The 17,294-nt window shown below is 47.7% G+C and overlaps 1 pseudogene; it reads right to left on the bottom strand.

Annotated features, from left to right (window-relative positions):
- Window positions 1-1,204: 1,204 nt before the first annotated feature.
- LOC126875720 (5S ribosomal RNA) lies at window positions 1,205-1,323 on the bottom strand (annotated as a pseudogene).
- Between the last annotated feature and the right edge of the window lie 15,971 nt (window positions 1,324-17,294).

The following is a 17,294-nucleotide window of genomic DNA, read 5'->3' as shown; positions in this document are numbered from 1 at the left end:
TGTTGGAATACGACGATATCAACCGCATGCAGATAAGGTAATTGATCGTACGGATTCTTCCCTTCGCTGCCCAGCGCCATCCCCACTAGCGTGCGTTCGTGAGATGCACCACGGCGGCTAGCACGTGCAGGCTCTTTCGAAAATTCGCCGGAAGAAGCGTCAGGATATGGATGGAACATTCTAGATGGGCACGTCGAGAAGCTACTAGAAGGTTCTGTGCCACATGTGACGCCACACAGACACCCACACAGGTCACAATCATTACTGCATAGAGAGTGGGGCTCTAAACCTTTTCAAGGGCCATGGGTCACTAAGCCAGTCAGTCTGTGAATAACTAGCCAACTGTCTACATTCCAGAACGCACATTTATAATCCTTGTAATAATTGTCTAATAAATATGTCGGGTTTACATTAGAATTAGGGTTAGGGGCGTGAAACGAATCCTCGTTTGGGTTACACGTTGTCGTTATGCAATAGAGAAGACATTGACTAGCGCAAATACGATTATTATAGAACCGGACAAGTAACCGTGGTAGTTAGGTACTCGAGAAACTAATGACAATGATCCTAGGTTCAATAACGAATCCGCGGTCGACGGGATGATAGATGAACGTACTCACAAAATCCAAGTCGGATGCGTAATATTCACTGGCCGTAAAGGGTTACTCCTTAATCGATGAGATCGCGAGCGAGAATGCCTTTCCCGTCCCGATGATGCCACAGAGGAAAACTATAACGGGGTGTGTCTAAGGATACGAGATCATCGGATTCGTCGAGAAAAGCCTTCGTTCAGAAAGTAAGGGAAATTGACGTTGCTGCTAATTGGTCAATCTCCATATCGGTGGTTAGAGAAGGATGCTAGCCGCCCTCGAGGGAAAGTTGCTAGTGGGAGACGCCGCTCGTTGAAAAATACGTCTCCCCTATCTTCCCGTAGTTGGGACAAAGGCTGTTTGTCTGTTTGAAGGACTTTAGTTAACTAAACCTTAAGATTTATAACGGGCCCTCGGGCTAGCCGAACATGTACTGCGGAGACGCATCGACATCTTAATACCACGGCTGATGGAGCGGTGTGTGACCATTGTTAGACCGCCTCGTCGCCATGCCAGGCAGCCCGGTTCCCCTACCGGACTGCTTGGCGGCCCCGAGGCGCTGAGCCGCCAAGCGCCCAAGGCCCGAACCCCACGGAGGGGGGGCCAGCACGCTTCGCCAACGCCACACGGAGGTCCCAGGCGTTCACCCATCCGAGTACTACCCGTGCCCGGCGCTGCTTAACTTTCGTGATTTGACGGGAACGAGTGCATTCAGCCCGGCCAGGGCGTTGGCGTTGCGAGTAAATGGCTCTTTACCAACGTTCTTCTTCCATCTTTCCGGATTCCAATCCTCCAGCATCGATCTCGTTTTCTTGGTCTACGACGTCGTTCGACGTATCATTAGCAGGATAATTAGTTTCCTCTTTTGACAAATTTTTATCTCTGTTGAGATGCGATTACATCTTTAGACACAACGTTAGGCAATATTCTGAGGGGACAAGAAGTTTTGGAGAGAATGGTAAAGAAAATTTGACTTATGACACATAAGAATTATTTATTTTATTATGTAAATAGACCGCGGTTTTTTACGCATTTGTGGAAAATTTGCACGTAATACGACGAAATATATATGCTTCCTTTAATATTTTTCTATAATACTTAATAGGTAATGCAATTGTCCACCCTTTTGTCTTTTATCGGGATTTTATTTTTTTAAATATATTGTAGGTCTAATTATAAAATATTATTGTAGGAATTATCAAAAAATATGGACTACGGGGCTCCAGGGGGATGTAAACCTGAAAGCGTAGGTTTTGTGCGTGTCTATGGAGAAAAAGGTTTCCCTCGCGCAACTATGATCGAGCATCCAAGCTCGAAGGATACAACGTAAAAGTGGAGAGGAAAAAGCATAATCCCGGCAGAAAGGAAAGATCCAAGTGCTTCTCGCTTGTTCTTAAATCCGCAGAGTAAATGGAACGGCAGTAAGAAAAGCAATGACCGAAAATGGAGCGTTCCACTGAATAATGCAACGTTAGACGGTGAATAAATACAGACGGATAAAGCCGTCGCAGCCTCGGTATCGCCAGCTTATTAACGATAAAATCAACGATGTCGCGATACTTTGTCGATGCGACGAACGCTCGTTCGAGACTTGGCTTCGCGATGAGAAACAGTTTTGGAGGAAACGCGTGTAGATAAGGGAGTGGCGATTCCGTCGAACCGGAATGCGAGGAAAAGAAGCGAACGATTCTGCGAAGCTGACGCAACGCAAACTTTCCTCACGACGTTAACAAACAGAGAAACGGAAAAGTAATTTCTCCAATCTCGAGAATATTTATAAAACGCGGCAAACAGAGGTACATATCGCGTGTTTACGCTTTATAAATAGGAGGAAAACAGGAAGGATGAAAGAGGACAGGCGGAAAGGAGAGAGAGGCGGGGGGATTGGCGAGGAATATCAGGATAAATTTCCACGACAAACACCGAACGAGGCAGTCGAGTAAGCTGTTTCAAAAATATACGTACGGACAGCTCTGGTTTCCAGCTACTGTTCGCAATTCGTACGCTTTGGAAAGTTTGGGAAAGCCGACGGCGTACATGCACGCCGCTCGCTATTTTCTAACGCTCTCATAAACTTTCGATGCAGTCCAAGTATTAACGTGGCAGGGCAAAAACAAGGAGAAAAACGCGTATTCGTATTCGTCGATGCTGCTCTTGGCGTCGATGAAACCCCCATTGCGATCGAAATAAACGGGCGAATTTTCACCGACCTATGAAACGCCCGACACCGCGTATTTGTTCCCGGCGAAAAATACGAGAAAACCTTTGGTAGGGTCAATTTTTTTAACCGTAATCGCTCACCGGATACGCAATGTTGCAAGTTTGTCGCGATGAAAAAATGCCAGGAAAAAAAGAAATTTCTCTACACGCGGCGTACAACCCGATGACTCTTGACAACGCAACAAGTTCGGCGATTTGAAATTTCTATTCTTCGAAAGTGAAACAAACGTGGAAAAAGCGCGATTTTGAGTAAATTCCCGGCAATTTCATAATGGAAACGTTTCGATTTAATTTACATGTACTCGTATCGTCATCGATGTTTCGAGTTCGATCTTACGTGGCGCGGAACCTATTAACGCGATGCTTTTCAGAATGAAACGGAAAGAGTATCGGAAAGTTGCTGACGTTCTTGAACGCGTAGACCCGGTATTACCTGGGCACGATTCCAAACGCCGCGAGCTTTTATCTGCATTTTCAATTTACTTTTTCGTATTAAAAGTAACTGGCTGCTGCTAGTTTGTTTACATCTACATATAAACCGAACTGATCGAGGAAAAATTGCGTGGAAAAGAAAATCACGAAAAAAACCGAAAGACGTTGGAACCGCTGGTTCGTGGGAGCCTTCGTATTCGCGAAAGCCATATTTCGTAGAAATATTATTTTTATTCGCTCGTTTGAAAGAAAGCGACGAATCTCGTTGCGTGGGTGACGCTTGCGAAGCATACGAAAGGAGGGAAAAGAGAAGAAAGGAGGAAACACGGTACAAAACAGGGCAGAGCTGGCTGGTTAATTTGCTTGTAACGATGCTCGCTAGTTACAGCTGGTTGACGTTTCCCGGCTCGGTTGCCACGGACCAGAGCGGTCTCCTAGAAAATCGTCGACTCGCGAGGGTGGAGCGTCGCGCAACGGCTTAATTATCACGAGCACGAAATGAAAATTAGCCGACGACGATGCGTTCGTTCGTTTCCGGGTGAAACGTGGTGACACTTTGCACGGCGAAACTGAAAAGCAGACGGTACGCGGCAGCAGAGACATCCGTTAGTCGCGGTTGTATCGCGTGCGAATTATCGACGGGATCGGGATCGCTTTAAAAATGCCTGGCTCGTGTTCGATAAATCCAGCAAACAGGATTATTACAGCAACAGGAAGAGATTATAAGAGATACAAACTCTCCTCTCTTTGCAACTTTGTATTTCGGAAAAACGTTTCGAAACGAACGATCGAGTCACGTTCCGTTCCTCCCCGTACACGCTTTCGCCACCGGATCGGTAAGCAAGTTCAGTTTCAGTTTCGCTTTCGGTTTCGGTTTCGGTTTCCGGTAGAAAGTGGAACTCGCTGTTGAAACGTTATCCTCTTGACGTCTCTTTAAATGGTCGTGATTTTGCTCCGCTTTAACTCCTTTCGAACGACGGAAACCACGCTTGCAGAACCGACGTTAACTTTTCAGCGAACATGGTTACAACGTGTCTCGCGGTGTCGCCAGTCAGATGCGTTTCGAACGCATCGACGTCCACTAGAAAACTAGAAAACGATAATACCTCGTGCCCGAACTGTGAGAAACCAAGGATCGCGCGTCGCGCAAGAAGAATTACTGCTTTCGTTGGTCTATCGAAGAAACGATAAATAGTCCCTCGTAATTCCATCGTGCGAAACACGTGGTCGGCCTATCGAAAAATGGCCACGAAACAAATCGTGCACGAGTTGGAGCGATCCGCGACGGAAACGTCTTACTTAAAGTATCGTTGCCATTTGCTTCGAAGCGACAGAGACACGATACGGAAAGCCTTGGGGATCGAGTCGTTAACCAACAGACCGTATAGGTAGGAGAGTACCAGAAACCGCGAAGAAAGGACGACGAACCGCGACACGGTCGTCGTAGAATCGAAGCACTGCAGCCGTGTCGGCCCAACAGACGTAACAACGGTGACCACCGAGAGAAATAGGAAACGGGATAAAGGAAACCCCTGGGCTATGGTTTGACAGCCGACCCGTGAAACCTGCCGATATGCGCGCTGTATTAGAACCCCGTCGGTCGAATCCGTGTGTTGGCGAGACTTCAAAAAATCCTGACACCGAACGCATCGCAACTCCACTCGTAATCCGATGTAGCTACACGCTAGAAGGACGTTCGTGTGCACTGGGGACCGGATACGCGCAGCTTTACGACTCAGCTAACCCCGCTGCGTCTCCTCTCGTCCTGGTCCACACACACGCGTGGCCATGTTTTCCTCGTCTCCGAGGGACGCGCCGCTTTCACGGAATTACGATCCATCTTGTCCGAGTTAATTCTCTTTGCAGACAGACGTGGCACTCAGTAATCCGATGAATTCGTTTTAATCGGTCGACTTGTCGGAAATTGGCGGATTCTACGCGGAATGCACGGTCGAACAGGCGCCTCGCGTCGTGAAATTTTTACCCGTCCGACGTTTCGATTCGAACGACGATCCTGGAGAAACAGGTAGACGCGGTTAATTGCAGCTTCAGAACTGCGCTGGCTGAAACGAAAGGTAGATTTGGTGTATTCCGTGGAACGAACGAGCTGTTTCACTAACATCGGAACAAAGTAGAAACGAATCGGTACTTATCAAGGAGAAAACATTGTCCAGCGTGGGGAAAAGATTAAGGACCGATATCCCTCGATCCACGCTGGAGAGGGCCGAAGAAACAAGGCGAATTAGCGGGAGATCGGGAGAAGAAGGCAGAACGGGCGGAATAGAAAAGGAATGGATACGGCAAGCATCGGCCGTGCGATTTCGGTTTCGTATCACATAGCGTTATCCCCTCGTAAAGTTGGCCACTCGTGCCACTAGCAGAAACTGTATGGCGGGCTCCGAGAGGGTTTTAATCGCGCGACGGACGAACGTATCGGTGAAATTACTGGAGAGCCCCGTCGACGTGCCTTTCGGTCCTGTCTGCCCCACGGCTCGGCTGCCACGGATCTAACAGATTTACCGGATACAACGTGCCGGGTTACGAAACTTCGAAACTGGCTAAGTTAATTGCCGGTCGCTCCCCCGCACGTACTCGTCTATCAGGCGACTCCAACTAGTAACCAACGAGGAAACCGCTGATTTCAGGCGTAAATTCAGCTGAAAATCCGTAACGTGGAACGATGAAAGAGGCCGCACGGAAGAAAATAGCCTGGCGATCAAAAGGCTGGAACGTGCTTTCAGACCCGGACGCTTAGCTGCGCCGCCCCGCACCGAGATCCACTCTGACTTTCGCCCTTTGCTGCGAATATGACAGCCCGTTCGCGCTTTGCCCTCGACGATCGACGCCGACCACGCTTCTGCCGCCTGTTATTTCCCAACCGTCCACCGTTTTGCTCCCATTCTTTTTCATTTTCTTCTTTCCGCGCTTCTCCTTTTATCCTCTTTTCCCTTCTTCTCTCGCCGAAGCGCCGCGTTTGCTGTCGAGTTCGGCTACGATTGGCAAACACAAATCTTACGTGGACGCGCGATACGCGCGTTCCACGCATTTCAAATTTCACGACGAAACGTACTCGACGACTCAACGTAACGTGGAAAACGCGACAAGATGTTCGAATTTGGAATTATGCGAGCGCGCTGGGTCGATCGGCATGCCATCCGCCAAACGCGCGGCAAATAAATCTGTCGGTGTAATTTTAACGAGCCGCGATACCGCTCGAGGATTATACGGGTAATTTAAATTCCGCTCGCTCGATCGACGCGACCGATGGTAGAGCAAATCGGACGAACGGTTTGTAACACGAGACATTAATAAAGTTGGTGGAGCCGCGGAAAGCGGATGGAAATGGAAATTTTCCGATTTTAATATCGGTGAATGCATCGAGAAGAAAGATCAAAAGGTTGACTGTTGATTAATTTGAGCGGCACGCGAGCCACGAGCCCCGAGCCCCGAGCGTCGCGATGCTCGCGTGCGCCGAAGCTACTGCGATCGAGCGAGCGTCGTAACCTCGGTAAATAACCCGTCGTATAATATTACGTACACTGATCAACGATTCGGAAAGGGAGTATTCGCTAACCGGGGCATCGCCCCACCGTCGTGCGAAAATAAACTAATTAGCCTTTGGGGACGTCGAGGCATGCCCCTCGACGCCCCAGCGGATTTCAAGTCGTCGATTTTACAGCTAGCTGCTGTTACGTTCGAACCGTTTGTAAACCAGTGACGCGCAATTTGGGATAGCGATTGCGATCGAAATCCGACCCCTCTCGAGAATCCTACGGAAAGAGAATTTCTTTCGCAGTGGTTGGTCTGGCCGATCCAAGTTTCGGCGCGCGTTGTCGCGATGCCTAATCGCTGCGTTGCCGATCGTCGTAGCCATTCGAACGCGCGGCGAGCGAACAGCCGTGAGTTTGCTCTGTACACTCGAGGCCTGAACTTAAAGGCTTAAGGACCTGTTTGCCGTTGCAGCTCGGCAGAAACGAATCTTCGGCGTTCGCCAGAGCTAAACCAGCGAATATTCGAGCGGCCTGCCTCGGAACGGTCGCTGAATTTCTGCTGAAAAATTAATCAACGCGGAACGTAAATCGCCAGTGATAAACACGTGAAAAACCATGCGCTGATGATGGGGGGGGGGGAGGGAAGAACGGCAACGGCAACGTTGTTGCCAAACGAATGTAATGAACGGGCAAATACGCGTTTGTTTGCAAGTACCCTACGGCGAGCAAATAACGTTACGCGAAATACGCGGCCCAGTTTCATCCTGTGTCTTCCTTTTATACAAACGCGTGAAAAATTTCGCGGAAATTCGCACTGGCGACGCAGAATCGGTGCGCGGAAGAAATCTGGCCGACTCCTGTTAATAAATTTCTTTCTTACAAAATTTTCCCCGTGGTTCGCGCTATCCAGCCTCCCGTGTTTCCATCTCCTCGCCAGGAATTTGGCAACAGAGTTTGCGAAAAGTTACGGGCGCCGACTGGAGAGAACGGCGAGACCGGTTTTTCTAAAATAAAACGATCCTGCGAAATAGACGCGACGAGTGCCACGGTCAGTCTTGGAAACTCGAGTCTCCGCGAAAACTTCTTCCGCTTCTGGCTATACGTACAAGTATATCAACGCGCGCCTTGCAACGCGTCTCGTGCCGTTTTTCTCCTATTCTGCTTGCACGTTTCTCAAAGAGAATACCTAATACCAAGGTGGTCTTCGCTTTACGCGTCTGTGCGATTCCCGCGATGGAAAAAACGTCGCGCTGTTCAGCAAACCAGCGTCCACGCAACGACAATACGTATACGACGATGCATAAATCAACGAATGTTCGCGTATAGAAACTTGTAAAAAAAATCCACTGTCGAAAAATAGAAAAATTCGTACTCGTGCAAAGATCAGCGGGAAACGAAACGATTTTCGACTCGTCACCAAGCGTTATAGTCATAGGAATGTAACGAAACGGCGCGCAAACAACCGACGCGAAACCATCGTGACGTAAAAGCATTTCGCGACAGGGAGCGCGGGTCCGAACGTAGCGAAAAAACAGCAGCCAGCCCGCTGTCGTTTCACCCAATGGGGGTGTTGTATCGATATGTCGAGGCAGCGTCGCTGAAACCTGCTGGTGGCAGAGAGCCAACGATAAGGGCCGCCATCTATCGACCGTAAGAGCCTCCTTTTGTATTAACGACGCTGTTCCGACTGTAATTGAGAGCCTCTGTACTCCGGCCCAACGTCGCCAGGTTATTAAATCCCGGGATATAAATTAGTTAATATTATCCACGCGCCGCTAGCTCGCACTCTTTTCTTCGCCAGAGAAATGGATTTTCCGCTCAACTTAAATTGCTTAGCGATCGCCGGATGTGAAAGATTTATCGAGTCCGTCGATAAAGAGCTTTCGCGTACATCCGACCCGATTAACGTACCATCGACACGCGACAACTGCCAACGATTTACGACGGTTACGATGGTATTACCTTTTCTTCACGATACTTTTCTTTTTCTTTCTCTTCTTCCGCCGTATTTGAGTTGATCACTATGGTTGGTCGCTTTACGTCATCGTGTACGAGGGACACGCCGAATAAAGTTTGTGGAAAATCATTACTCCACGGATCCTTTTCATCGAGTGTTCCAAGATAGCCGTTAGTGGAATTTTCGACCGCGTTTAAGACCCTTCAACGAGCTGAAATCTGCTCGCCAACTTTACTCGGAATTCAATGCTTTTCAATTACAAAGATTTTCCGGTTAACCGTTCCTTAATTAAACATGTAACTATACCGAAACGTTTAAATTACCTTTTGAACCTGGTATACAGGTCAAAGCTACTCCAGTTTACTCTGCTTTTTTCAGAACGTCCCTTTCAATTTCGCTGCGCGGAACGTCGGGATAGGAACTCGAATACGAACGACACGAATAATTTGATAGAAAATCATCGTCGAAGCGAATTCGAAGCAAATTCGAAGCAAATTCGAAGCAAATTCGGGCCGAACGAATTCTCGCCTCGATTCGAAGCCAATATGCTTGTCCTTAAATTGGCTGTCCTCCTCGGCAGGATACCTACGAAATCGCAAATACGAGACCGACGATTCGTAGGAAAATCTGTGTGACCGCCGGTAATAAAATCTCCTATAATCGACGTTGGCCTGCTTACGTCAATCTGCTCGTGGCAGGTGTCCGACGATACAGGCTCAACGCGACATCAACCTCTTCGTTATAATCCGTACAAGCTTGGTCTCGTGTAACGGAAACGTTAGTCGTGTAATAGATACTTTCGATGTCGGCGTCGAAATCATTTCCCAATATATTTCCTGCGAAATTGCTTCGTAATTTCGTAGTAACACACCGACTGGCTATGTGCCACGTCACCGACTCGCCTACACCTCGCTATCTCTCCCTTAACGACAATTTTATTGAACCGAGCGATCGACCCGGCTCGCCCGGTAAATACCTTCGCTCCTCTGGACACACCGACGATAATTGACCCAGTTCGATATCCTTGTAAACCGACGCCAGGCGTTTCTTGCCTCGTAAAGACGAATCTTTCGAACGGTGTCATTCGCGTTCAATTCGTTTTTCTAGCGAGGGGTCTCGAATCTTTAAACGACGAGAAACCTAATCACTTTCAGACAACTTTCGTTTAAAGACGAAAGAACGTAAAGAACTGGGTTCGGCCTTCTCCCATCTGCGTATCTTTCGGGGAGTCGATTGCGATGGTCATCTCCTTTGTCGGATACGATTCGAATTGGTCGAATAAGCTGGCAAGTGCTAGATCCGTCTCATCTCCTTCTTCCGTCGAATATTAGCGCCGCTACGAACGCATAAGCCGAAAAATCTTGCCACCGTATTACGCCGAAATATTCGACGATGTTCATTCGCAAGCGATAAAGCTTCGCTACTGTTCGCGATCGGCGCTGCTCTACTACGAAATATCAAATTTATCGCGTAGCCGCGTACACGGGAGAAGGAAAGAGATCGCAAGGGCGGTATTTACCCAATGCGAGAGACAGGCTACGAAAGACGAGCACGAGCGACTACAAAGTTCAATCGGGCTCGATGAAGCTTAACTTGCTCCGCGGAGAGCGGCCATTTGGAATTCGAGTGGCGTGTACGGTGTGCTCGGAGCGTTAACGAGTTCGATCGTCATCGTAAATAAGCAACCAGCGGTCCGAAAAATCTCGCCACGGTCAAGAAGACTTAAGAAGCCGTTCGCGGAAGATGGACGGCGCCACCCGCTACTTCTCGGCCGGAAATTACAGGTGACTTAGCGCGGTCTCTCTGCCCTCGCTTCTCTCGACAGACAGAGAGAAGCGGGCGCGGGCGCATCGTAAAATCCAAGCGAAGAGAAAGAAAGAGAGAGAGAGAGGCGTCGCTCGTCGAAAAAATCCGATGCGATCTTTCGCGAGTTCGTCGACAGTTTCTGCCTCGCTGTTACGTTTCTACCGCCCCCGCTGTATTTCGAAACGGAAGGGGGGCGCGATTCCGTCTGTCGGCTCTCTTCCTGCACGCTTCGTTGTGCACCGTCGCGCGTATCTAGACGCTGGAAACGAGAATTATGAAAATTTCGTGGAGCAGTTGCGCCAACTCTTCTCGTTTCTCGCCATTGAAATCGCAGGTGTCAGGTCGCGCGATCGATACAACCCCCGTTAAAGGATCGAAACGATGTTCGTTTGCGATTCTAGGCAAAATCGTTTCCTATTTAGCGTGAAAGTTCCAATTGTTTCTCTCGTCTAGTTAGCGCGCAAGCTTCTTCTCCTTTCCTTTCACTCGTTAGAAGCGAAATAGTTCAGAGATCCTCGCAGAGTTTCAAACATCCCGATGACTCTCTTCGTTCCATTGTCTTCGTCCAGTTGTCTTCGAAACGTTAATTTATTCGTTCGTTCTCCTCGTTGGCGTAAGCGCAAACGCGCTCGATCGGTTACCTCTATTTTCGTTCTTTTCTCTGGGTAGCGCGTCGAGCGAAAAGCGGGTGTGAGTGGCTTGACGGCTCGAGAGAGTGCGATCGAGGATTCCCGATGTTCTTCTCTGACGGATCGTCGATATACGTAGAACGCGACGAGGTCCAACTCGATTTCGCGTCGCGCGTTTCAGAGGATATCAGCCCTTTTCTCTCGCGATCCAGCAAGAAACGACGAGCCGAGCGAAGGAGGAGGAGTCAACCTCGACTGCGGTATCTGCGCCGACGACGCGATCCGAACGTAGCCATTGGAAGGTCGCTTTAAGCGTTAATTTGGCGATCTCGCGATCGATCGAGATCGGTGTCGGGATCGGCGTAATACGCGCGTACGATCCCATATTACGAGCGAAAGACGATTAAAAGACTTCGCGCTCGTAACCGTAACACTGTCCGGGCATGGTTGTCCTTGGGTTTACGACGCCTGTCGCTCGAGATCCCATTGTCTCGAATCGATTATCCAACACTTTGCACCTGCTCCGATTAGTGCAACGTCGAGGAACAAAACAATGCAAGAACGATGAAACATAGGATATACATTAAATGATAAGGGATCGGGGCTTTGGCGCTACTTTGGCGGGGCTACTTTGGCGGCTTAAAAGAGACGAATACGTGGAATACGTCGATCGATCTCTCGTATCGAGGATACGGACTGGCGAACGTAAGACGGATCAAGTTTCGAGCAACGTTTCGAAAGGGCGAATAAATTGGAATTAACGCGGCTCGCTATAGGGCGAGTATACGGAAACCACGGGCTGCGATAATGTAACCCGCGGGATAAAGGCTTCCGCGTACGACTCGACGTACAATTGCCCTTTACAGTGTTCGCAGTGGAAAACGATCTGCGCACAGATCGGGGTGCGGCTTAATGCCAATTCACGGACAAAGGGTGACCGCGGACGAAAAAGAGAGCCACGGGATTCTTGGAGCGAGCGAGTAAAGTGAGAACGGCCGGCTGCGCCGTTTCTTTCGACGTTGCTCTCTCGATTCGGAGATAACAGCGCTGTGTGCCGCCGGACGATTAATAACCGACTCGAGATCTAGATACGAATAAGTATAAAAAGGTTGGATCTTGGTTTCGTCGTTCTTACGACCATATAACGCTTCGTAGGACGTGACGATGTGAAACGAAGAATCCCTTCAGAATGGAAAATGCCGCGACACGGACCGACGCGAAGGCCGACTTTGATACAAAGCCGAAGGTACTTGACTCCAACGACGTCGAGTATCGCTCAAGGGAGATCGGTCATGAAGTAAGGGAAAGAGGAGCACTCGTACGATCCTCGTCCCCCGTGCGATTAAATATCGCAGGGGTGCGGTCGATGGAGATCGTAAGAAGATTCGCGATAAAGCGATCGAAGCAGGCTTACGCCTGTAATCTTTGGAGGTACGTTAATATCGCGACTAAACGTCGTAACCTACGAAATCCGGAGAAGAGGGTCGCAGTTATTAATCGGGCAGCGATAATCGCCGGCTCCACGATATCCAACGAATTCATCCGCCCCCTCGTCCGTCGATACTCCGTCGTTCTTCGATCGTCGTTCTTAATTGCGCGTCTCAGGGGGACGAGAGCAACGCGTATCGCCACCACGCGTCGATCGACGAGGTATCGATTCGCTTCCGCGACCAGCGTCAAAGGCCGGGCCGACGAAACAACGTTATGCCACGCGTCGAGATTCGCGTTGCTCGGCGTCTTTCTCCGTGGGTCACGAAACCAAAAGGGAGGAAAAACACGAGGGATCCGTGAAAAGGCGTCGTTGTTCGATCAGCGTGTGTCCAACGATAAGCGAAGCGACGAGGACGCGACCTAACACCAACACGGGCAATTCCTTTTCCTCGGGTTTCTCGTTTTCTGGATGGACGATCCGGTCCGTAGTTTTTGATTCTCTACAGAGGAGTATACAAGTACTTGATTTGCAAAATGATTAGTTTAAAAGATATCTTAAATTTAACTTTTTTTTATTTTATTTTATTTTATTTCTTTTATTCCTTTTTTTATTTTATTTTACTTTTTATTCTATTTTTTTTATTATGTACCTTGCAATTCGTACAGCTGAACATTAAATTTAGTATTGTAGGACTTGTGTGAATGAGGAGGAAGGATAAGAGAGAGTTAACAAGTTTTTATGCTTTCATTAGTTTTTATTCACCTACAGTCTTGACTAAGAATATACAATTCAGTACTAATATATATAGAAAAATACAAATATCCACATAAAACTGTACATACAATCATACATACGAAACCATACATACAAAACCAGACATACAAAACCAAACTTGACTAAGAATATACAATTCAGTAGTAATATATATAAAAAAAAATACAAATATCCACATAAAACTGTACATACAACCATACATACAAAACCATACATACAAGAATTATTATACTTAGAAAAAAAGTGTCTGGCAATAGTAGCGATTATTCGGGATCGAGGTATCCCAACTCCAGCCAGTATGCTGCCATATCTCTTGCGGATTCTCCCGGCTCTCGGTCCAGCAGCAACCTTGCAGTTATTGCTTCTCCTGGAGAAGGATCGATGTTGACTAGGCTCCCTGTCCGTCTCAACATGGTGAATTGGGCCACTCGATGTCTCTTCCCTTGGATCGGTTGTTCTCGTACACCTGGCAGAACGATTTTTCTAGCCCACGGTGCCATTTTTGCCAAATTACGGGGCAGCAGCCGTATTGAATCGAGACATTGCTCGCTCTCTAACCCCCAATCGATTAGAAAGACGATGTAGCCAGTCATGGTCCTTTGTAAAAGGATGGCTCTTTCCCAAGCGCTAGATTCCTTAAAATCTACTAGCACGGCGACTAGCATGCCTGTTCTTAAACTTTTCGCCTTCGGCAAGTACTCCACGGGATGTTCCATCATCTTCAAATTGAGTGTTTGGGTTATCTTCGGCCATCCAGCCAAACGAACCCACATGGTGGTAAGTGACTCGACTCGAACCACCCGGACGGGAACTCCTTCTCGGAACCGATCGTTTGTCTTTTGTAAAATCTCCATGGTATACTAGATTTGGAAAAAATTTCGAATGTTAATGTTCGACTATACTGATCTGCCTAGTTTACGTGTCTATGTCGGATGGTGCTGGCTCCGCCGGGAATCGGACCCCCCTTTATATATCAGCAGCACCGACCTTGGAGAGGACCCCCTTTATATATCAGCTGCACCGACCTTAGAGAGGACCCCTTTAAATATCAGCAGCACCGACCTTGGAGAGAACCCCCTTTATATATCAGCTGCACCGACCTTAGAGAGGACCCCTTTAAATATCAGCAGCACCGACCTTGGAGAGGTACTCGGTCACCGTTTAAGCTAAACGCACGTTTTCGTTTGTCTTTTTTCACGCTTTTCTTGTCCTCGCAATATTTTATAACAGTGTTATCAATACATACAGGCAAAATATATAGTCTATTTTTGATACACAAGTGTCAGATATCAATTATTGCTTTCCGTTAAAATAAATATATCATTATTAGATGCTCTTTTTAATATTCCGATCCGCATCCTTACAATATTTTACAATTTTTGACCTAAAAATGTCGCTAGAAAATAGAAAACGAAAAACAATTTGAAAAGCACTAGCTCGCTTGAATGTGAAAATTGTGACGTGGGTGTATGTGCTTTGCCCTGCTTTAAAATATATCACACTCAATTGTATTATTAATAATTAAAGTAAATTATTAAAGTTCACGTATATGTATCGTACCTTTAAGAAAAATTAACATTTAATTATCCAATGTGCTTGCGTAGAGAACAGCATTATCCGCCACATATTGCGGTGCAGTATCGTTTACGCGTAGTTCGCGTCAAACCCTGCCCTACGAAGGAACGTCCCCGCACAAAATTCAATCGTACCTAAGACGTTAAACCGATCCTTTGCAAGTTTTCTTCAAAGAGATACGCTATACGAGTTGTTTGATTGATATCCGAAAAGTTTCTTTCTGTTTATGAGGAAATAATAGACGCACAATGTTATTTGCTTTATATCGTTTTGTCGCATTACGTACGATCCATTTTGTTCTATTGAGATAAACACCGAGACATTTCACAGACTTGGTTTCACGTTTGTACAGAGGTGCTTTATTGTAAAAACGACGTTTGCGAAAAAAGACATTTTTCGGACAACCTAATATATTTCATACGATGCTGTTGCCAAGAAATATTTATTAACGAAATGCTAAAAACTGTTATTTGCAAACAAATACTAGGGGAAATTGTTTTATCCGCTTTTACACGCAGAAGAATTTTACTGCTCAATAATATTGCTATTGGAACGAACGAGCCGTTTCGCTAACATCGGAACGAAGTAGAAACGAATCGGTACTTATCAAGGAGAAAACCTTGTCCAGCGTGGGGAAAAGTTTAAGGACCGATGTCCCTCGATCCACGCTGGAGACGGCCGATGAAACAAGGCGAATTAGCGGGAGATCGGGAGCAGAAGGCAGAACGGGCGGAATAGAAAAGGAATGGATACGGCAAGCTTCGGCCGTGCGATTTCGTATCACGTAGCGTTATCCCCTCGTAAAGTTGGCCACTCGTGCCACTAGCAGAAACTGTATGGCGGGCTCCGAGAGGATTTTAATCGCGCGACGGTCGAACGTATCGGTGAAATTACTGGAGAGCCCCGTCGACGTGCCTTTCGTTCCTGTCTGCCCCACGGCTCGGCTGCCACGGATCTAACAGATTGACCGGATCCAACGTGCCGGGTTACGAAACTTCGAAACTGGCTAGAATCGACTGCTAAGTTAATTGCCGGTCGCTCCCTCGCACCTACTCGTCTATCAGGCGACTCCAACTAGTAACCAACGAGTAAACCGCTGATGTCAGGCGTAAATTCAGCTGAAAATCCGTAGCGTGGAACGATGAAAGAGGCCGCACGGAAGAAAATAGCCTGGCGATCAAAAGGCTGGAACGTGCTTTCAGACCCGAACGCTTAGCTGCGCCGCCCCGCACCGAGATCCACTTTGACTTTCGCCCTTTGTTGCGAATATGACAGCCCGTTCGCGCTTTACCCTCGACGATCGACGCCGACCACGCTTCTGCCGCCTGTTATTTCCCAACCGTCCACCGTTTTGCTCCCCTTCTTTTTCATTTTCTTCTTTCCGCTCTTCTCCTTTTATCCTCTTTTCCCTTCTTCTCTCGCCGAAGCGCCGCGTTTGCTGTCGAGTTCGGCTACGATTGGCAAACACAAATCTTACGTGGACGCGCGATACGCGCGTTCCACGCATTTCAAATTTCACGACGTAACGTACTCGACGACTCAACGTAACGTGGAAAACGCGACAAGATGTTCGAATTTGGAATTATGCGAGCGCGCTGGGTCGATCGGCATGCCATCCGCCAAACGCGCGGCAAATAAATCTGTCGGTGTAATTTTAACGAGCCGCGATACCGCTCGAGGATTATACGGGTAATTTAAATTCCGCTCGCTCGATCGACGCGACTGATGGAACGACGATGAGCCGGCTGAGCCGAGATGAAATGATAAATTAGCGAATGAAACAGCCAAGTATAATGGAATGCCCGGTTAAATATAGAGCGTTTTAAACCGATTAACAGATAACTGCAAATTAGATCGTCCATTAACGCGGTTCGTCCACGTTCGAGCGGCATCGTTCGAGAATTAGTCGGAGAATTAGTCCGAGAATTAGTCAGAATACCCTCCGATCGATCGTTTTTCCCCCCGAAATCTCGCATTCAATCTGTTTCGATTCGCCATTCGCGCGATCCGAATTTAAGTTTCACGAATGTAAATACGAACGAGCCGTACGTACCACTGACTATCGCACGATCGCTGTGGCAAAACGCTGGCGTACAATTAGCGCTATTTGCCGTTACGTGAAATATATTGTAAACGTTATTGCTCGCGCGTGGAAACTCGCTACTTCGCGCAGCCAGTCGAACTGTTCGATATTTATAGTTAGTCGACAAATACCGCGTACCTATCGTCGAGATTCTACGCAAGCATTGCGCGCGATAGAAACCCCTTCTATATCGTGCAATTGTCGTATCGAATAGCCGCTGCTCGAATTTCGCGCTGCGAATCGCATTCAAAAAATTTTATTTTTCTGGAAATCGAACGTGCAGATTTTTTTTTTAATTCAAACGA

Source organism: Bombus huntii, unplaced genomic scaffold (genome assembly GCF_024542735.1).
Source record: "Bombus huntii isolate Logan2020A unplaced genomic scaffold, iyBomHunt1.1 ctg00000052.1, whole genome shotgun sequence".
Taxonomy (NCBI): domain Eukaryota; kingdom Metazoa; phylum Arthropoda; class Insecta; order Hymenoptera; family Apidae; genus Bombus; species Bombus huntii.
The sequence above is the reverse complement of the archived record's forward strand: the minus strand, read 5'-3'. Positions and strand labels throughout refer to the sequence as shown.